General features: G+C 39.3%; 1 long non-coding RNA gene across 2 annotated transcripts in view; it reads right to left on the bottom strand.

Moving 5' to 3' along the window:
* Positions 1 to 22,870, bottom strand: part of LOC123605809 — a 64,246-nt gene that overhangs the window by 21,734 nt on the left and 19,642 nt on the right. Inside the window, exon 7 of one of the 2 annotated variants that reach the window (XR_006715896.1) lies at positions 6,198 to 6,446. The exons of the other annotated variant lie outside the window; for it this stretch is intronic. This is a non-coding gene — a long non-coding RNA (uncharacterized LOC123605809). Of the gene's footprint in view, positions 1 to 6,197; positions 6,447 to 22,870 lie in introns of those variants that run through there. 2 annotated transcript variants of the gene reach the window in all.

Consider the following 22,870-nt stretch of genomic DNA (forward strand, 5'->3'; position numbering starts at 1 on the left):
GGGAAGAGAAAGAAGAAAGCTACCTTGGTGCTTGATGGGGTTCAGGACACGCTGCCCCAAAATATGGCCCCTTGGCATATTGAATAGTTTGAGCTGAAGGAGTTTAAGAAAATGGGAGAAGCAGGAAGGTCATTTCCCCTCCCATCCTTAGTAGGTCATAAAGCACTTGTGTGAGGGGGGCCCTCCCTGCATGCAGAGGAAAGGAGCGTCCATACCTCCAAAGATGAAGGGACGCCAAGAAGATCCAGAACTAAAAGGCCTAGTCTTTTATTTTAGTCTCTGACCTATTGTATTTCTTCACAACTCTTTATCAAACCTAGCACAAAAAATACTCAGGTTTAACTGTTTCTTCAGAACTTCTTCTCCTTTTGAAGCCTCCTGTGTCTTGTAAAACTTATTTGAAATAAATTTGTATGCTGTTGGCCTGCCAACCTCTTTGTTAGTCCCAGCCAGGGACGCTCAGAGGGTTGATGCAAACTTTTTCCTCCCCTACAATGCTCTAGGTACAAGAGGGAGGAAGCTGACAAGCTAATGAAACGAATAAATTGAAGTTCTAATTCTTCACTCTTTCCCAAGCCAAGCATATAGTTTTCCTTGGTAAAATGCCATACCTGGGGTTATAGTAGCCATTGGAGATGATAGTCAATAGATGATATAAAAATTGATACAAGAGTGATCAGGGCTCATGTTTCAGGGACAAGAATTTTGACTGAGCGTCAAGGATTGGATTCTCAGGACACAGTTGCTGAGACAGAGTTTACCATGTGGGAGGTTTTATCTAAGGAGCATCCTTGGGACCGACACCTGTGGAAGGGAGGGGAACAAAGCAGGACTGAGCAGAGAGAGAAACCACGCTGAGATGCAGGCCCAGTAACAGCTTCTGCCAACTGTCCAAGGGGCTCTGCAGCTAGACAGGCCCTCCTGAGGTGTTCCCAGCAGGGCTGAGATGACCGAGCCATTGTACTCCTAACCATCTCTTTCATATTGGACCCAGAACAGACAAGTGATCCCTGTGGCCAAGGCCAGGCTGCAAGGAGTGGACAGCCAAAGGTGGTCTGCTGCCAGCATTGCTGGCAGCTGGGCATGAGCCCTTCACTGAAGACAGAGCTGGTGGTGCCCCACCACTGAACATTCTCGGCTTCCCCCTCCTTCAGTACTCTGCCCCCAGCACAGGCTGTGACGATTCTCCAGGGTGAATCACCAGGGTTACAGGATTTAAATTTGATGTGATTCTCAGGCTTCACGGCCTTTTAGATCTTCTGGAACCCGCTCTGCCTTCACCGCTGTTTGGGTGCTATGGGACTATATAATTGATCTTGTGGAGGCTCAATTTATTACACATCACCATAGACCACCTGTGTTGTGGGGTAGATAGGTACCTAAAATCTGTTGTGCTTGCCATCCAAGTCCTGATATTCAGATTTCCATAGTCTTAGTTACATCCTCTTGGACTGCCAGGAGGTGTCTGCACGGACGGTCTGTATTTAGACACCACAATGATCTGCAATTCAGATCATACAACGTCACCTCAGTTTTCCTTTTCCTGGAACTTGCAGGGGGAGGCTGTCTTGATAACTATTTTGGATTTCATGGAGTTAGGCATACAGCATACAACAATGATGTGTGTGTGTGTGTGTGTGTGTGTGTGTGTATGTGTGTGCGCGTGCACGCGCGGGTGTTGGGGGGCAGGATTCCTGGCCTGGCACAAGGAAGGGAAGAGTCCCAAGAAGAGCTGGGGCTGAACTGTGAGCAGCACAATGTAAAATGGAGGCTGAGAAACATCAACATGGGCTATGCTTGTTGGGAGGAAATATTTTCAGTCCTGCTTCACCACTTAGGGCCACGGTGAGTCCTCAATATTTATTATTCCATCCAAGAAATCTTTGTCAAAACCAAGGTAACCAACATTTACTCCTATATTGTCTTATGTGAGTCTTACAGTTTTATCTCCTACTTTTTGGTCTATGACCCGTTCTGAGTTAAATATTATGGATGGCATGGGAAGGGGGTCCAACTTTATTCTTTTGCATGTGGATATCCACTTCTCCCAGCATAATTTCTTGAAAAGACAATTCTTGTCTGCCATTGAATTGTCTCAGCATCCCTGTCAAAAACGAATTGACTATACATGTAAGGGTTTATCTCTGTATTCTTTAATTTTTTTTTCTTTCAACGTTTATTCATTTTTGGGACAGAGAGAGACAGAGAATGAATGGGGGAGGGGCAGAGAGAGAGGGAGACACAGAATCGGAAACAGGCTCCAGGCTCTGAGCCATCAGCCCAGAGCCTGATGCGGGGCTCGAACTCACGGACCGCGAGATCGTGACCTGGCTGAAGTCGGACGCCTAACCGACTGCGCCACCCAGGCGCCCCTGTATTCTTAATTCTATCCCACCTGTGTGTCTATCCCATGCCAGTACCACACTATCTTATTACTGTAGCTTTGTACTAAGTTTTGAAATTGGAAAGTGTGAGTCTCCCAACTTCATTCATTTTTAAGATTGCTTTGCCTGTTCTGGGTTCCTTAAATTTTCACATAAATTTTACCATCAGCTTGTCAACCTCTGCAAAGAAGACAGCTGAGATTTTGATAGGAATTGTGTGGAATTTATAGATCAATTTGGGGAGTATTGCCATCTTAACAATATTGTTTCCTGATTCATGAAGTGGAGATATCTTTCTATTTATTTGGGCCTCCTCTAATGTCTTTACAGAATGATATTCTGTAGTTGTCAGAGACTCTATTTTGCCCTGCTTTGTTAAGGTTATTGCTGGGTATTTTATTCATTTGGATGCTGTTTTAATAGGAATTGTTTTCCTAATTTCATTTTTTATTATTCCTTGCTGGTTGTCTCAGCTAGCATTGCTATAACAAAATACCACAGACTGGGTGGCTTAAATAACACACATTTATTTCTCAGAGTTCTGGAAGCTGGGAAGTTAGAGATTAGGTTGTTGGCATGATCATGGTCAGGCTCTGATGAGGATCCTTCCTGGCTTGTGGATGCCTGCCTTCTTGCTATGTCCTCACAAGGGAGAGGAAGAGGAAGAGGGAAAGAAAGGCTGGGGAGAGACAGCGAGTCACTCTCTGGTTTCTTCTTATAAAGGCACTAAGTCCATCATGAGGCCCTTACCCTCTTGACTTTATCTGAATCTAATTATCTCCAAACCCAAATATAATCATATTGAGGGTTTGGGCTTCAACATATGGATCTGGAGGGAGCACAAACATTCAGTCAATAATGCTAGTAAATCGAAATACAACTGAATTTTGCATATTAACCCTGTACATTGCAAATTTGATGAGCTTATATTTTCTTATCATTTTGTAGTGGGCTTCTTAGAATTATCTCTAAAGATAATGCCATTGGCCAACAGAGACAGTTTTAGTTATTCATTTTATTATTATTTTAATGTTTATTTATATTTGAGAGAGAGAGAGAGAGAGAGAGAGAGAGAGAGAGAAAGTGTGAGCAGGGGAGGGGCAGAGAGAGATGGAGACAGAATCTGAAGCAGGGTCCAGGCTCTGAGCTGTCAGCACAGAGCCAGATGCAGGGATCGAACTCATAAACTGAGATCACGACCTGATCCGAAGTTGGACGCTTAACCCACTGAGCCCCCCAGGTGCCCCAGTTACTCCTTTCCAATATAAATACTTTTTATTTCATTTTCTTATCCAATTGGACTGGCTAGAATCTCTAGATGATGTTGAGTAGAAGTGGTGAGAAAGGATGCTTTTGTCTCATTCATGATCTTAGAAGGAAGCATGTAGTCTTTTACTATTAAGTATAATGTTAGCCGTGGGTTTTATCAGGTTGAGGAAGTCAACCGACTAAGCCTAACTGACTGAGCCAACAAGGTGCCCCAAGGGCATTAGATTTCTAAAATGTTTTTTCTTTAGCTATTGAGATAATCACGTGGCTTCTGTTTATTCTTTTGATATGGTGTTTTCACACTGACTTTTGGATGTTAAAACAACCTTCAATTTCTGAGATAAAACTTACTTTATCATGGTGAATCATTTTTTTTAATGTTACTGGATTCAGTCTGCTAGTGTTTTGTTGATGATTTTTATGTCTGTCTTCATAAGAAGTATTGGTTTGTAATTTTCTTTTCTTGTGATGTCTTTGTCTGAATTTAGTGTCAGGGCTGTACTGGTCTCACAGAGTGAGTTGGAGAGTGCTTCTTCCTTTTCTGTTCTTTGGTAGAGTTTGTGAAGAAATGTTATTCATTTTCCTTAAGATATTTAGAAGGATTCACCTGTACAGTCCTCTTCCTGTGTGCTCTTTCTTCGTACAAGTTTAAAATTACTAACTCAATCTCTTTACTTATTATGGGTGTATTCAAATTTTACATCTCTTATAGAGTGAGTTTCAGAAGTTTGTGTCTTTCTACGAATTCCTCTATTCCATCTAAGGTATCAGATTTGTTGGCAGATAGGTTTTTTAAAAAATATTTTTCTTTACGATCTTTTTTCTTTCTGTAAGATGAGTTTTGATGTCCTCTCTTTCATTTCTGATTTTCGTAATTTGAATATTTTTTTTTCTTGATCAATTCCCAGGATTTAGATTAGAAAGAGTAGCATCTTTGGCACTAAACTCATCTAGGTCCAAATCCTATTTTATTTACTATGTTATTTCCCCTCCTCAAACCTTGGTTTTTTAGTCTATAAGATGGAAATAATTTAATCTTTTCATTCTTTTAACAAATATATGTGGAACACCTACCATGTGCCAGGCGCTATTTGTGTGTGTGGGGGGGGGGTGAGGGGCTCAGCAGTGAATGAAACAAAGTAACTTCCCCTCATGGAGTTCATATTTCATCTTGTCATGAAGTTTAAATACAATACAATGATAATATAGCATTCCTGGAATATAGTAAATGCCCAGTGAATGATGGCTACGGTAACTGTATCTTTTCCTCTCTGTGTTATTGGATGCCAATTCAGGTTCTCTAGGGGAAAGTGTTGGATGGCTTGCTTGAAGTCTGAGGTCTTTCTCACATCTCATCATAATCAATTTTGCTCAAATACAAGCATCATTGCAGCATTTCCTTTTATGTCTAACTTCTAATTATCTATAAACACATGCTTTTATGAGATGGTTCTCATCCTTTGATATATGATTTCACACATTTAGCTAGTCAAAACTTTACGTGACTAGCAAGCTTGCTGCATTAAGACTCAAGTTGCACAGGGACACCTGGGTGGCTCAGTCAGTCAAGCATCCGACTTCGGCTCAGGTCATGATCTCATGGTATGTTTGAGCCTGGCATTGGACTCTCTGCTGTCGGCACAGAACCTGCTTCATATCCTCTGTTCTCCCCTCTCTCTCTGCCCCTCCCCTGCTCATGATTTCTCTCTCTCTCTCTCAAAATAAATACATAAACTTTAAAAGAAGGACTTAAGTAGCACAAACCTGTGGTAGACTCATTTACAGACATCTTAATTTGCATGTTTTTCCCATGTATTTTTTTTCTTTTCCCTTCCCTCACTCATGCAGATGGCAAGCTCTCTTGCCTCTTGCCACACACACAGAAGGGTGTGTGTGTGTCTGTGTATGTGTGTGTGTCCTTAGCAGCAGAGAATGAGGCTGTCCTGGAAGTGCCCTTGGTTGATATCCAGACTGCCAACGGGACTAAACGCTTAGGGTCCCTGGAGATACCAGAGACTCCAGCCTTCCTAAGAGTTCCAGTTTCCAAGTATGGCCCTGAGGCAGGAGTCCCACCAGAACTAAGGGATGGTGCGAGCTGAAGGCACTGTGGACTCTCAGTGGTAACCACGATAGGTTAAAGTTGATGAGCAGAGAAGCTATCCTGAAGTTGTGATGCTACACAGCCTTTAGGATGTCTATTATCTTCAGAAAGGAGTCTCTCTAATAGCCCATCCACCACCAGTCAGCCAGGAGATGTGGACTCTGAATTGGAATCGAGTGGCTTTAAAAGAGATAAAGAAGGGGCGCCTGGGTGGCTCAGTCGGTTGAGTGTCCGACTTCGGCTCAGGTCACGATCTCGCGCTCCGTTGAGTTCGAGCACCGCATCGGGCTCTGTGCTGACTGCTCAGAGCCTGGAGCCTATTTCGGATTCTGTGTCTCCCTCTCTCTCTGACCCTCCCCCGTTCATGCTCTGTCTCTCTCTGTCTCAAAAATAAATAAACGTTAAAAAAAATAATAAAAGAGATAAAAGAAGTATAAGTTTTTTTCAATGTTGGTTTGGTGGGTTTTGTTGGGTTTTTGTTTGTTTTGCACAGGTAAGCTCATGAACTGAGAGTCATACTTGCTAAGTTAGCCATGGGTCAGGAACTAGTTAAAACTCAGGACTTATGACTCTGTCCACTTAGCACATACCTCTCTTCTGAGAATCTGCAGCTAAGAAGTGTGGGGAATTCTCTAGCCATTTGACTCTGTGCTCCAGTACTTTCCAGCATCAGTTGGCTTTGACAGAGTGATCTAAAATGAGAAAGGGATGCGGAAAGCCAGCACAGAGTATGATTCACATGCAACCCTAAACAAAGCAGTGGCTGAGTGATTTTCCTGGAATTCATTAGATAGTGATGAGGCAATGAGGGGCCCATTTACTGTAACAGATGGCCAGGGACATTCAGAACTTGAGAGCACTTCAAATCTACCTTCCAATTTATAAACCTAGTTCCCAAAGGCTGTGGGTTCACTGAAGGCAGGAATTGTCTTTTATTGGCTCCCCACTGTGGCTTGCACAGTGGCCGGCATAGGGCAGGCATCAATATATACACACAAATTATAATTAATTAACATATTAATTACATATTAATTAATTATAATTTTATATTGTGTAATTTATATACATTACATATATAAATATATAATTACTTGTATATAATTATATGTATTAATTAATTAAAACATCTCATTATTGAAAGCCTACTATGTTCCTGAAATTGCTCATGGCACTGGGACATTCAATCCTATAAACAACACTGTGAGGTAAGTTGCTCAAAGTCTGAGTAAGCGGCAAGGTTCTAGGCCTGGTCTGACTTCAAACTCACCATTTCTTTATGTGTTTGAGTCTCTGTAGGATAGTGGTAGATCTTGTCATAGTCAATTATTTGGGGTTTAACTTGCAATATTAGGGAATCAATAAGGAAGCAATTCTATTTCCTCCTTACTCATCCTTTTAACCATTTATCAATTCAGTGAAAGAGTATATATATTGAGTTATACATGCCTGATACTTGTCCCTCTAAATTACTGTTCAAATCAGTAGGAAATTTACAGAACTGAGAGGAGTAAAAGAAAGAATATTCAGGTTCCAAAAATATCTAGTTTTCTATATCTAGACTTCTTGCTGAGGCTGCCTAGGCTGATGGAAAGGTTTTACGATTTGGAATCAGGAGACCTGTGTTTAAACATAGGGTTTATAATAGCTAGTAAAATCAGAACTAAGAGCTCACTGATCAAAGCTAGCTAGTTTTTGCACTGGGGAAGTTAATTATCCTGAGTCTCAATTTTCTCATCTATACAATGGGAATAATATTCACATGTGCAGAACTTGTGACGTAACAGATGGTATAATTTGGCAACAAAACCTAAACACACATAACCTTTACTATCATCACTGTAATTATAAGAAAAGGTGTATATGCACTCACATATAATAGACCTTGGGGACAAGGTCACATTGGAATTTGATAAATTCTAAGGTTGGCAAACCTTAGAAATGTTTCTGCTACATATGAGGAAATGTAGAAGGAGGCTAGGGTAGGAAGACAATGTACAGTTGTGTACTTTTGAGGTGTACAAGATCACCGGACCTGGGGAGGTGGGGAGGTGGGCTGAAATACAAGTGATGCTTGTTGAGAGGCATCTATAAGAAACATATTTTTCCTTTTCATAAATTTTCTACCAGAGAAGGCTCCTATTTGCATTAACACTGGGAGAATCTTTCTATAATTTTCTGTTTCCCTTAAAAGCAAATCCTGAAACAAGGACCTGGATGCAGATAGTTTATTTAGGAGGAGATACCAGAAAGCACAGTGAAAAAGAAAAAAGAGTGAGACAGGAAAGGGGGAAGTCAATTATTTGTGCACTGTTAAAGTACATTATTAAACTCATTTGTACTTGGGCAACCAGAGCGCAACCCCCACTGAGGTCCCTCTGTGGAAAATTTGGAGAAATTGTCAACCTAAGAATGAAAGACTAGGACAGTTATTCACTGACTTCTATCCCTCATTGGTTGAGGACTGTCTCTGGGACACTACTTACCCCACATTTTAGAGCCTGTTCACTTGGCAGAAAAGTGGACAGACTACCCCACTTACACTCTTGAAATGGGACATGGGCAACGCACATGGAACTGTCCATCACAGCGGTTCTGAAATTGGATGGGCTAAAGGAATGTGTTGCAGGGCACAGCTTGAGGCTGAGAGTTTTGCCAAGAATGCTCAAGCAGATGTGGGTTTAGAGAAGGGGCATACTAGGGAGGTCCCCTGAATTTACACTGATGTGGCCAAGAAATGTTGTTATTTAGCACTCATTTTCATTCCATTTTCCTTCCACTTGGTCTCGTGCCCATGAATCACACAGAACTTGGAATCAACTCCTTCCCCTCTTCCCTTAAAAAGCCATCTGTGTAGCCATGCATATGACTAGGTACAGAGGACATTTAAAATGATGACCTGGCTGTTCGTAGATGAATGCAGACCTGCTGACTCATCAAACTGCTTACATACCCCAGCCAAATAATTCTACCATGAGCACAGTCTCCAAGGGCTCTGAAGTATTTCTCTCTCTTTCTCTGTATCCCTTTTTATTTCATTTACATACAGTAATAGGAGATTATGGTCTGAATAACTGTAACAATTTCTAATTAATTGAGGTATTTATTCATTCAAAAAATAGCAAGTGTTTTTGAGTGCCTGCATCATGTCAAGCTCCAGAATACAGAAGAGAACAAAGTTTAAAATTTCTGCCTTCATGGAGTTTACTTTCTATTGGGGAATACAGAATGAGAAGAATATAATGAAAGAAACTGAGTGATGGGAGACAAAGTTTCCAGTGTAAAAAAAGGAGATTTCAAAATGGAGCAAGCAAGCATAGCCAGGACAGTCTCTTTTTCAAGTAGGGTCAGGAGGCCATATGGGAAGAGAAATTTATGCACATGCTCACTGCAGAAATCATGAACTTTTAAAAAAAGTCTTCAGCCAGCTGCAAGCCCTCAGCCTGCAGTTAACTTTCTCCTCACCATGACTCCTGAATCATCTGCATTCATCACTTCTGAAGGAGCCAATGCAATTGAACAAATTTCAATCCCTCATTTGCATATTAGCTCAACCAATCACAGTTAATTTAGTTCCAGTTCATGTTTTGCATAGAAGACCTGAATGATAACTACATTTGTAGTCTTTGCCTATATAACTTTGCCCCCTCTTTGTCATCTGTGGAACACAATTTAGGTTTCTACTTAAATCTGTGACCCTCAAATTAGAATTCTATTTGCCGAAATAAATGCTTATTTGCTTAAATTTTTTGGTAAATTCTTTTTTGGTTGTCATCACTTAATGTGTCCAGAGCCACTGACTCTAACCCCCCAGCACTGCTGCGGACACAGGAAAGATACTTCCAAAGACCACTGTTCTCTTGCATAGTCCCCAGGCTCCTTTTAAAGTTAAACCTAATGAAGGAGGCTGTGGGGCTTCATGAATGACATGGGAGCAATACCATCGCTTTAAACCAGCCTCTCTTTCCCCATTTCCTTCTTTCAAAAGAAAGATATATTTTTGGAAATAATGGAACAGCACATTAAAAAAATTCAACTTAGCTTCTGGATTACACAACTTCTTTGAAGTTTCTAAGGCAGTGCTGAAGGGGTTCAGAGCAAGTTTCCCCCAAATGTGCCACTTTGGCATGTGGACTATTTTGAGCTGACCATCAAGTAGCTATAGTCCTCCTACTCATCTGGTTTTGTCTGCCTGCCTGGGACAGACAGTTCAGTTCTTTCTTTTGGTTACCTTCGGGAGTGGCTCTGGACCTCAGGAAGGTAGTACCTTTTGCTCCTTCTTTGGGGACCTGTCTTACATCCAAGGGGTGGTTATTTAACGCTGCCAGAAATATTTGCTATTTGTCCTGGCTGAAAACTGGCAAGAATTTTTTAGGTAGCTGTGTAGTCAAAAGTTGGTTGGATTGGAAGGTGATTTTCATAACCTGATAGGAACTCTTTTGACGCCTTCTTCCCTCAAGTAAGATTAGGACTATGTAGCTGGAAGGAAAGGCTCCAATTGAGGATAGTATAGTTGGATGGGTGACTCAACCCATCGTATCATTCAAGTTGTAATTTAATTCTTTGAGGAATTGGGACCAAGTGTTCTTATGTCATAAATCCTTACAAAACTAGAAATGGGACCCCAGAAACAATTCAGTCCTTCTGCCTGTCCATTGCATCAATCCCCACACTTCCCCTATTTGTGTTATCTCAGAAGGCTTAGAAGCTCTATAATGTTATAACCTCTCTGAGAACTCTTATCTAGATCATCCCTAGTTCTCAAGAGTTAAAAAAAAAAAAAAAGGAAAAGAGGAATTTTAAAAAATATAAATGGCTATAGAAGTACCCTTGCCCAAAATCTAGCCCACAATTTCCATAAGGTTACTTTTCAAGGATAAATGCAAATCTTAAGTGTCTTCTCCACAAATAACAGTAGAAAAATCCTTAGCCATCTGAGCAAATAACTTTAATTTGTTGCACCTGCCAAAAAAAATTAAAAGTTTGGCTCCAACTGTTCTATTTTTTTTTTAATAAATAAGTGAGTTTTGCATTAACATACTTCTCTCATGGCTAAAAAATTTAAAACAGTAACTGTGAGATTCCTGTTTCTGCTTATCTGTATGTTCACATATGCTGTAAGTATGTGGTGTTTTCTACCTCTGAATGACACCGCTGAAATTAATTTGTGGAAGAGCTTTGTTTAATTGGCTTAAAAAATCAAGCACTTGAATAGATTTAATATTCACAAAAATTGTCAAAAACCTAATACCAACCCAAATAAGTTTCAAGTTTATGTGATCTATGAAAATATTCAATTATTAGTATAATTATACTAACCATGTTTTTTGAGTTATCAGCACTAAATTTAAAACTTTTATTCTGCCTCTGTTTACTTAAAATTCAAATAAATTGATGATATCTGTCACAGAGTGTTTTTTAAAAATATCTTGATGACTGGCTTTGATGTCTCATGAAGTTTTAATGAGTAACCTAAGCATAACTGTTAAAAACAAGTAAATTGAACTGATGCAAATAAAATTTTTAGGAAAACTTTAAATAGCTTCCCAAATCTCTTTGGTGATCTAAAATCTTAAAGTTTTACTGAGTTGGTTTAAGTGATGAGTTAATTCATTAAACATGTAGATCATTTCCAAATAAGACAAAACGCTGAAACATTAATTAGTGACCATTGGCTTATCTAATTTTAGCTTTCTCATTACAGAGGAACTAAAGATAAATCTGGATCTCTTAGTAAACATGCTTTTGTGCAATACTAGAAGACTGTATCATAAAAAAGCATGTTTCTAGAAATTATGAAATGTACTCATAAGTTTGTTAATCTAAAGAATGCTGGTGTAACGGTTCACAATTGCTTACTAGTTTTACTTGGTTTGGGTTTTTGAGGGTTAAAAATTCTAATTAATATATGTAACTAAAGCCACTGGAAATAATAAGGGAAATATTTTCTTATGCCAGGAAAGTAGGATGTGTGTTCTTGGTTAGAAAATATGAGGAATGGAAATATGTTTTTGTTGAGGGAAAAGAAAGTAATTTTGTCCTCAAGTGAGGCTGGTTATTTAAAAAGGGAAAAGTTAGAACAAAATCTGATTGTAAAAAATATTATAGAAAGATTATGGAAAAGGAATCTTTGGGAAGAAACTTTCATATGTTATCCAACTGACTCTTATGCAAAGGCAGCAGTAAGACAACCTATAAAGATCGTGGCACGTAGATAAAGTCCATTCTGCTCTTGCGGAAAAAAAAAAAAAAGGGCCCCTCATTGCCGGACTTCTGCCATTTTGATGTCTTTGTAACATGGCAAGTCTGCTCCTGAATCAGAGAAATTAAGGTAGGTAAACAATGGCTGTAAATTAAACTAATAGTTGGAACAATGGGAAACTTGGGTCTTCCTGGCTCCCTGGAAAACCTCATTTTTTTTTTGCATGCCTTCACCCACCATAAGGCATTTAAGATGACTTAAATTATGAATAGACATTGGTGGGGAGACTCCTACAATATTGCACAGTCTACCAGCAATTTCTGACTTACCACGTTCATAACCCTGGAAAAACTTTTTTTGTTCCTAAAGACCTCAGCCCTCCTCCTTTTGATCAGTCCTGCAGCTGGACTTTATTCAGTTGCCACTTAGTATAGGTTATCAATATGTATTATTGTACTTTATTGGACATTACTGTATATAGGTCTTCTACATGGGTTGAAACCTTCATCTGCTGCAAGGCTGATGCCCTCACAGTAGCAATGTAAGTGTGAGAAAATGTGTTTCCCACTTGGGGTATACCTTACATGATCCCCAGTGATCAAGGCACCTATCATATAAGCATGAGCAAATCCTATGAGCCTTAACATAAACTTTGCAAACTTTTTGTAATTCTATTAGAGTCAACCTTCTGCTGACCTCTTGTTGTCTCATGTATGACCAGCTACTATAAATTTCTAGTGTCTTATACTCAAGCTTATCACCAGGTTACAAAAAAAAAAAAAGAAAGAAAAAGGCTTCCTGCATCCCAATTTAAAGGATCCTGTTGGACACAGTTTAGTGCCTGGTGATTGGGCATTCTGGAAATGTCATCAGAGGATGGCAGCACTTGAGGTCCATTAGAAAGGACCTTACCAAGTGCTCCTAATCACTGACTGTGCTGCAAAACTAGAAGGCATTAAGCCTTGGGTACACACAGCTAAAGAAGGCTCCATGTGACACCTGGTCCTGTACAGATTTTGGAGACCTCCAAATCCAATTGACAAGGAAGAGATGTAGTTGACATTGAGGTGGACTGCTTCTACCCAAGATGACAGATCAAGACCTAATACTTTAAACACAAAATCGTTCTCCTTATTTTCCTTTCCTTTACTCTGGCACTGACCTGGAAAGATAACACCTTCATCTGTATCTCCCAAACCACTGCTAAGAGGGGTAATCTTTGGAATTTAGAACATTTTGTTGAGTATAGTTGACACATCATGTTACATTAGTTCCAAGTGTACAACATGGTGATTTGACAAATTTACACATTATGTCATGTTCACCATAAGTATAGCTACCACCTGTCCTGTTACATTGCTATTACAGTATCACTTGCTGTATTTCTTAAGTGGTGTGACTTTTATACCCAGGATTTATTCATTCCATAACTGAAAGTCTGTATCTCCCACTCCCCTTCACTCATTTTGCCCATCCCACCACCTCTCTTCCTTCTGGCAATTACCAGATTGTTTTCTGTATTTATAGGTCTGATTCTGCTTTTTGTTTGTTAATATTTTTTTTTCCTTTAGATTTCACATAGGAGTGGAATCATATGGTATTTGTCTTTCTCGGTCTGACTTATTTTACTTAGCATAATACCATCTAGGTCCATCCATGTCTCAAGTGGCACAATCTCATCCTTTCCTCTGGTGGCATAATATTCCATTTTATATATATATATATATATATATATATATATATATATATATGTGTGTGTGTGTGTGTGTGTGTGTGTGTGTGTGTGTGTGTATACACACACACATCACATCTCCCTTATCTATTATCTACCAATGGACACTTAAGTTGCTTTCATATCTTGGCTATTGTAAATAATGCTATAATAAACACAGGAGTCTATATATCTTTTCAAATTAGTGTTTTCGTTTTCTTTGGGTAAATAGCTAATAGCGGGATTAAGAAATCCTATGGTATTTCTTAACTTTTTATGGAATCTTCATACTGTTTTCCACAGTGGCTATACCACTTTACATTTCAACTGACAGTGCATGAGGGTTCCTTTTTCTCTGCAACCTTGCCAACACTTGTTATTTCTTGTCTTTTATTTTAGTCATTCTGACAGGTGTGAGGTGATATCTCATTGTGGCGATTTGTATTTCCCTGATGATTAGTGATTTTGAACATTTTTTCATGTGTCTGCTGGCCATCTATATGTCTTTTTTTTGGGAAAAATGTCTATTCAGATCTTCTACCCATTTTAAAATTGGACTGTGTTTTGGGAGTTGAGTTGTGTAAGTTCTTTATGTATTTTGGATGTTAACCCCTTATCAGATATATCATTTGCAAATATCTTCTCCCATTAAGTTACCTTTTTGTTTTGTTGATGGTTTTCTTTGCTGTACAAAAGCTTTTTATTTTTATGTAGTCCCAATAGTTTGTTTTTGCTCTTGTTTCCCATGCCTTAGGAGACATATCTAGAAAAATTTCGTTTTGGCTAATATCAGAGAAATAACTTCTTGTGTTCTCTTCTAGGATTTTTATGGTTTCAGATCTCACATCTAGGTCTAATCCATTTTATGTTTATTTTTGTGTGTGGTGTTAAAAAGTGGTCAAGTTTTATTCTTTTACATGTGCCTGTCGAGTTTTCCCAGCACCATTTACTGAAAAGACTTTTTCCCATTCTACATTCTTCCCTCCTTTGTCATAGATTAATTGACCTTATTATTTCTGTGCTCTCCATTCTGTTCTATTGAGCTGTGTGGCTATTTTTGTGCGTGTGCCATGCTGTTTTAATGACTACAGCTTTGTAGTATATCTTGAAATCTGGAACAGTGATACTTCCAGCTTTGTTTTTCTTTCTCAAGGTTACTTTGGCGATTCTGGGTCTTTTGTGGTCCATACAATAGAATTATTTGTTCTAGTTCTGTGGAAAACACTGCTAGTGTTTTCATAAGGACTGTGATGAATCTGTAGATTTGCTTTTGGTAATATGGACATTTTAGCAGTATTTGTTCTTCCAATCCATGAGCATGGATATCGTTCCATTTGTGTCATCTTCAATTTCTTTCATCAATGTCTCATAGTTTTCAGAGCACAGGTTTTTTACCTCTTTGGTTAAGTTGATTCCTAGGTATTTTATTCTTTTTGGTGCAATAGCAAATGGTGTTCTCTGAATTTCCTTTCTGCTACTTTATTATTAGTGTATAGAAATGCTACTGATTTCTGGTATTAATTTTGTATCCTACAACTTTACTGAATTCATTTATTACTTCTAGTAATAATAACTTCTAGTAATAATGGTGCAGTCTTTAGGGTTTATATATATATATATATATATATATATATATATATATAGTATTATGTTATCCACGAATAATAGGAATGTAACTTCTTTTTTTTTTTTCAACGTTTATTTATTTTTGGGGCAGAGAGAGACAGAGCATGAACGGGGGACAGGCAGAGAGAGAGGGAGACACAGAATCAGAAACAGGCTCCAGGCTCTGAGCCATCAGCCCAGAGCCTGACGTGGGGCTCGAACTCACAGACCGCGAGATCGTGACCTGGCTGAAGTTGGACGCCTAACCGACTGCGCCACCCAGGCGCCCCAGGGAATGTAACTTCTTTAACAAGATGGATGCCTCTTTTTTTTCTTGTCTGATTGCTGTGGCTAGGACTTCCAGTATGGTTACAAGTAATGAAATTATATTAGTAATCAAAAAATAAAAGCCTAGGACCAGATAGATTCACAGGTGAATTCTGCCTAAGATATTGATTGATTCATTGATTGATTGAGAGAGACAGAGAGCGAGCATGAACAGGAGGGGTAGAGCGGGAGAGAGAGAATCCCAGACAGGCTCCACTCCCAACGCAGGCCTCAATCTCACAACTATGAGATCATTACCTAAGCCCAAATCAAGAATTGGATGCTTAACTGACTGAGCCACCCTGGTGCCCCCTACCACATATTTAAAGAAGAGTTAATACCTATTCTCTTCAAACTATTCCAAAAAAATAGAAGAGGAAGGAAAGCCTCTAATACATTCTATGAAGTCAGCATTACCCTGATACCAAAACCAAAGACAGGACCAAAAAACAAAAACAAAAACACAACAGAAAAACCTATGGTCATCACTGATAAATAAAGGTGCAAAAATCTTCAACAAAATATTAGCAAACCTCATACAACAATTCATTTAAAAGATCATTCACCACAGTTATGTGGGATTTATTCCAGAGATGAAGGATGGTTCAATATTTTCCAATCAACATGATATATCACATCAACGAAACAAAGGATGAAAATCATATGATCATCTCAACAGATACAGAAAAAGCAGCTGACAAAATTCAACATAGATTCATGATAAAAACCCTCAACAGAGTGGGTTTAGAGGAAACAAACCTCAACATAATAAAAGCATATATGAAAACCCACTGCCTACATCATATTCAATGGTGAAAAACTGAGAGCCTTCCCTCTAACATCAGGAACAAGATGAGGATGTTTACTCTTACCACTTTTATTCAACACAAAACAACTTTTTATTTCAGGTTAGGAGAAACTGTGACCCTCACTTTCATAAACAGAGCAAACTATCTCATAGGTTAACTGCCATGAATTTACATAATCCAGTTAGAGAGAGGACCTACCAGCAGGCTTTCATAATTCAGGATCCATTCCTTTGGCAAGTTCCTACTTTCCTGGTTAGGGATAAAGTAAATGAGGCTAAAATCAAGAACCTCTTCATTCTTGAAATTGTTGCACAATCCACTGTTAAAGCAGTAGCTGCCCAACAAAGATTCTTAGAGTTTCTGGCCAAAGCCGTTCTTGGTAATAAGATAGCCCCTGATAATCTTTTAGCTGGGCAAGGAGTCTGTACCTTTTGCTGCATATGGATAAATACTTCACAACAGGTAGAATTAGAAACTACTAAGCTACTTAAATTGGCCAAGTCCCTAAGGGACCTTCAAATTTTCCCTCAGGAAAGTAACTTTGTACTTTCTGGTATTTTTAGTTGGTTCTCTTCAGGACTTGGGGTTCTTTTGCATTCAGATTTACAAGTTATACTATTAGTCATTAAGCTAATCTGGATCTTAATTTTTATGTTTAAGTTGTTTATAATGTGGATTTTCTGATGTTGTTCTGCTACCCAAAATGCCAAAATAATGGTTGTTCAAGGACTTTAAAATATTCACCCAACATACTTTTTGACAATAGGAAATGAAACTTTACTTGATGTAGCCTAAAGTCCTTCTCCCTAAAAGGCCTCTTTGTTACTCAAATGTGGTCCTAGGACTCCCACATGACAGACATAAATATGTATAAGAACATGAGACTCCTCATTACAAGGGACATGATGGACCCAGAGCAGGTACTAACCATTCTAGCAACACAATGGAACCAAACAGAAAGGATTCATCATTGAAGCTTCTTGTCAAAAAACAAAACAAAAGGAAAAAACAAACAAAAAACAACAAAACAGACAAACAAAACTCAATCAAAAGGGGAAAATATACAAGAAGTTTTCAATATGGAGCAAGCAAACCTAGCTCTTTTAAAAACAGGGTCTCTTTTTAAAGAGAGCCTCTTTTTAAAACAGGGTCCAGAGGCCATATGAGAGGAGGAATTGATGGACATCCTCTTTGCAGAAGCCATGAACTTTTTAAAAACTTTTCAGCCATCTGCAAGCCCTCAGTCTGCACTGAAGTTCCTCCTCACCAGGACTCCTGAATCATCTGCATTCATCACTTCCAAAGGAGCCCGTGCAATGTAACAAATTTCGATCCCTCATTTGCGTAGTGACCTAATCAATTCCAGTTAACCTGGTTTCAATTTATTTTGCACAGAGGACCCACATAAGAACTACATTTGTAGCCTTTTGCCTATTTAACCCTGCTCCCACTTTGTCTTCCTTTGAACACAGTTTAGGTTTCTACCTAAATAGGTGTCTTCCAAATTGAAATTATAATTGCCCCAAATAAATGCCTGTTTGCTTAAATTTTCAGTGAATTCTTTCTTGGTTGACACTGAGAGGTCCTTTTTTTAGATAACCTGGTCAGGGAGGCCATTTCAGAGGGGCTAATAGACCAGAGGCATAAATGACAGAACCACCTTCTTATGCAGAGGGAAATACAAATTAAAAGGCCCTGAGTGGGAAAGGGCCTATTCTGTTAGAGTGTCTGAACCAGGCAATATGGTTTTAGGGATTACAGAACAGTGATTAATTGGGTGGGCTCTAAAGCCAGATGCTACCACTTAATAGCTCTGTGATCTTGGGCACACCATTTAACCTTTGGGAGCCTCAGTTTCTTCATTTGTAAAATGGAATAATAGTTACTACCTCGTAAAGATGTTGTAAATATTAATAATGTATGTTAAGTGATTATCACCATACTTGCACATGATAGGGACTCTACAAATGTCATTGGGTTGGTCATAACTCCTTTTCTCTCAAAAAATTCAACTCAAAGTGAGCTGTGTTGTTTCACATAGCAGAGCGTTCTATGGTAAGTCAAACTTTCAGGTGTGGTTTGATCTAGAGATTTACAAGGGACTCTGGCTCTCATTTCCCTTAATTCTTGTAGTTATGTCCTGGTGAATCTACATTTTCATGACTAGCTCCCCACATAATGACAAAGGAGGCTGCATCTGCTATGGGGCTTATTCTGCACATTCCTGAAGGTGGTCTAGGCGTTAACTGACATTCCATTCTGTCTACAGAAAGAAAACAGGTTGGGGGTGGTGGGGAGCTGCATGGCTCAGTCAGTTAAGTCTCTAACTCTTGGTTTCGGCTCAGGGCCTGATCTCATGGTTTCATGAGTTTGAGCCCTACATCAGGCTCTGTGCCCGCAGTGTGGAGCCTGCTTGGGATTCTTTCTCGTTCTCTCTTTCCCTCTCTCTCTCTGTTCCTCTCCCATTCATTCTGTCTCTGTCTCTCTCAAAATAAATAAACTTTAAGAAACAAGAAATTATATGCAAGAACATCTATTGTTGAAGTTCATCAGAGTCATCTGATTGGATTGTTCAGGGTCATGCTACCCTGAACAAATCACTGCAGCCAGAAGGTGGCTTAACTTAGGTCATGTGCTCCTGGAGTTGGGAATGGAGTCAGATTTTAAAGACCCTATGGATTTCCAATGAAACTTGGGAGCCGATGGGAAAGCAGAAGGGGAAATGATGCTGAAGATACAGCACTATATCCAGGGATATTGTATTTTATTATCATCCTACCTAGAAATTAGAACATTGGCTTGGGGCAAATTAACAGAACTGTGTTGTAATTTTGATCTTCTTGAAGCTCTAAGACTTACATACTCAACTGACCCTTAGAGCATCAGATTCCTCATCTTAAATTTATTCGCTCAACAAATTTCTTAAACCTCTATGATGGGCAAAAAATAAGCAGAACTATCCTGTCCCCACCAAGCTAATGTTTTAGTATGGTGGGACTTAAATATGGATTTTATAGCCTCAGCAAGCAGATGTTCCAAACATCAAGGTACAATAAAATTTGGTGCAATCTGTTATTTTGCCCTTGTGTCTTGATTCTCCTATTTTACTTTGCATGAGGGCAGAAACTGAAATATAATACCAAAACTGTTAAAAAGTTCATTTTAGCTTCCTTTTTTTCTTTTAAACTTTTCAATTCAAGGGAATTTGGAACCAACTGGAAATCATTCTTTCATGATTACATTTTGGTGTTTAATTAACAACTGGTTTCCATAAGCATTTGTTATGAAAAAGGTTAGGTTGTAAAAGCAGAAATAATACCACAAAAGTGCAATTTATTTGTCAAGAAAGATAAAAAGGTAAATAAAGATTTACAGCTTCCCTTGGGGGGAAGTGTTTGATTTAATAAGGAATCCTAATTAACTGGTAAAAATCAATCATAGAAAATAAAGCATGTAATTTGCAACCTGAAACACAAACTTTCATTTCTGTTTTTCTCTTAGAGCTAGTTGGAGATGTTTGCTGGTTTTGTTTTACACAAATAATCTTTTTCCCCACTGAAATTTACTGCTCCTTATAAGAGCTGAGAAAGGTAAATTTTGCAGTGAGTTCCCACCACAGAGATTATTACTGTCACTGGAGACAAGGGCCAACAAATTATGATAATGGAAAACGATGGGATGTCTTCTTTGGCCATGGCTACCATTTTGAGGGAAGACTGATGAATTCCTTCTTCTGACCAGTATAAATGACAAGCACAGGGGCGCCTGGGTGGCTCAGTCGGTTAAGCGGCCGACTTCGGCTCAGGTCATGATCTCGCGGTCCGTGAGTTCAAGCCCCGCGTCGGGCTCTGTGCTGACAGCTCAGAGCCTGGAGACTGTTTCAGATTCCATGTCTCCCTCTCTCTGACCCTCCCCCGTTCATGCTCTGTCTCTCTCTGTCTCAAAAATAAATAAACGTTAAAAAAAAAAAAATTTAAAATAAATAAATAAATAAATAAATGACAAGCACATCCAGCTTATTCTCCCTTTGCTTTGTAGTACGTGAGCCCTACTTCTGCCCTTTATTGGACCAATGTCTCACCAACCATAGTATCATGTAGGACACTTACTACTTCTGAAAAAAAGTTTTTTCATTAAGCTTTATTGAGGCATAAATGACCTATACAATTTTTAGATATCTAAGTGTACCTTGTTGTGATTTGATACATGTATATACTATGAAAGGATTTCCCCCATCTCGTTAAGTAACACACTTATCACCTCACAAATTTATCTTTTCTTTAGAATGTAACTGTTGTCACAAAAAAAGAAGAAATTAAGTCATATCAAAATTTGACCCTGGCATTAGGCATCCAGAGGCAAAGGCTGACTTCTCACTTGATATTATCAGGGAGCACAGAATGGCCAACATCTTTAGGTTTCCCTAAGAGCAAAAGTGGCTCGGGGTGAGCACCTGGGTGGCTCAGTTTGTCAAGCAGCCAACTTTGGTTCAGGTCATGGTGTCACAGTTTGTGGGTCCGAGCCCCACATCAGGTTCTCTGCTGTCAGCACAGAGCTGGCTTTGGATCTTCTCTCTCTCTGCCCTTTCCCTTCTTGCAGTGTCTCTCTCAAAACTAAACATTAAAATAAAAAAGGCGCAAAAATGATTCATTAGGCTGGGATGTTGAACTTCCTTGGGGACTCCTCCTCCAGTCTCCGCCAAGAGCTTCTGAATGAAGCAGATTCCACCCCAGCTCCAAGGGTAGATCTTGTGACCCAGGCCTCTGCCCACTGAAGACTGTTCCCCTTGCCTGTGCTTTTAGTTCATAAATGGGTATGCACTACCTAATCAGCCCAATCAGAGATTCAACTAGAGGCATTTTTTTTGGTAAGCTCCAAGAAGAACAAGCACTCTCTGCCCCACTGGACACAAACGAGGAATTCTAAATTCTGAAAAGTGTTGATGCATGTGTTTGGAGCACAGGGAGTGAGACTGCCAAAACCAATTTTCTACAAGGAGAAACGAGAAGAAATGGAAACAGAAGCTAAAACCTGGTAACATATCTTAAGCGCCTGGATCAAAGTTTACCTGAAGCCTGCTGGGCTTTTCAATGACATGAACTAATAAATATTTCTTTATGTTTCCAGTTTGCACTGGGGTTTCTTCTGCCTTCAACAAAAAGATTTTTTTTACAGAATGTTTCTCTTTTTTTTTTTAATTTTTTTTTTCAACGTTTATTTATTTTTGGGACAGAGAGAGACAGAGCATGAACGGGGGAGGGGCAGAGAGAGAGGGAGACACAGAATCGGAAACAGGCTCCAGGCTCTGAGCCATCAGCCCAGAGCCTGACGCGGGGCTCAAACTCACGGACCGCGAGATCGTGACCTGGCTGAAGTCGGACGCTTAACCAACTGCGCCACCCAGGCGCCCAAAAGATTTTAATGGATATGCTATAAAATACCAATAACATCATGTGAGTCTCCTCTTTAAAAATCCCCCAGTAGTTTCTTATTTTCTTCAAGATAAATTCAAACTCGTGAGCTTAGCACAAGTTCTGACCCCTCTTATACTCAGCATCTTCCCTCTGGAAATACCCAATTTCTTTGGATTTTTTTTTAACCTGTGTGCTTCGCATGCATCAGCATAGCATAGCTTGGGGTCTAGAGAAAGTCTCAATTCCATTAGCTGTAAACTGGGGATAATAGCAGCTTGTTCCCTATAGGTTGTCCTAATGGTTCCTGTGAGATAGTTAATATGTGTAAACTATTTAATGCATGGCTCCTTCTCAATAAATATTTATTAAATGGAAAAAAGTGACTGACAAATTATTATTTAAGGAAGCAATTGTCTGAAATCCAGGATGACCCACGTGGTAAGTTAAGTGTTTCTGAGGAATATGTACATTTCCAGACCTTCTGCCCACCATGTTGGAACTTTTACACTGGAATGATCCAAACGTAAAATTTCTAACAGTTAAACATGCCCTCAAATGTAAAGGGGAGAGGTGATCTATTGGCTCCCTTAACCTCAGAGGTAATCACTGTTTCTCTTGTATAGTAAGTACTGTCGTTTGCTTCAGAAGTCCCAGGTGTCTTTATAGATTTGTTCATTCTAATATTATATTCTTTGCTTCTGCTGGGTACATATTCTTTGCTGCTACTGAGACTCCATTCTTTTTTTTAAATACCAGTATAGTTAACACAGAGTGTTCTATTAATTTCAGGTGTGTAATATAGTGACTTAACAATGCTATACATTACTCAGCGCTCAGCAATATAAGTGTGCTTTTTTAACATTTATTAATTTTTGAGAGAGAGTGCAGGTGCACAAGTGGGGGAAGCGTAGAGAGAGAGGGAGACAGAGGATCCGAAGCAGGCTCTGTGCTGACAGCAGGGAGCCCAATGTAGGGGCTCGAACCATGAGATCATGACCTGAATAGAAGTTAGACACTTAACGAACTGAGCCACCCAGGTGCTCCAATACAA

This window comes from Leopardus geoffroyi, chromosome A2, assembly GCF_018350155.1.
Source record: "Leopardus geoffroyi isolate Oge1 chromosome A2, O.geoffroyi_Oge1_pat1.0, whole genome shotgun sequence".
Taxonomy (NCBI): domain Eukaryota; kingdom Metazoa; phylum Chordata; class Mammalia; order Carnivora; family Felidae; genus Leopardus; species Leopardus geoffroyi.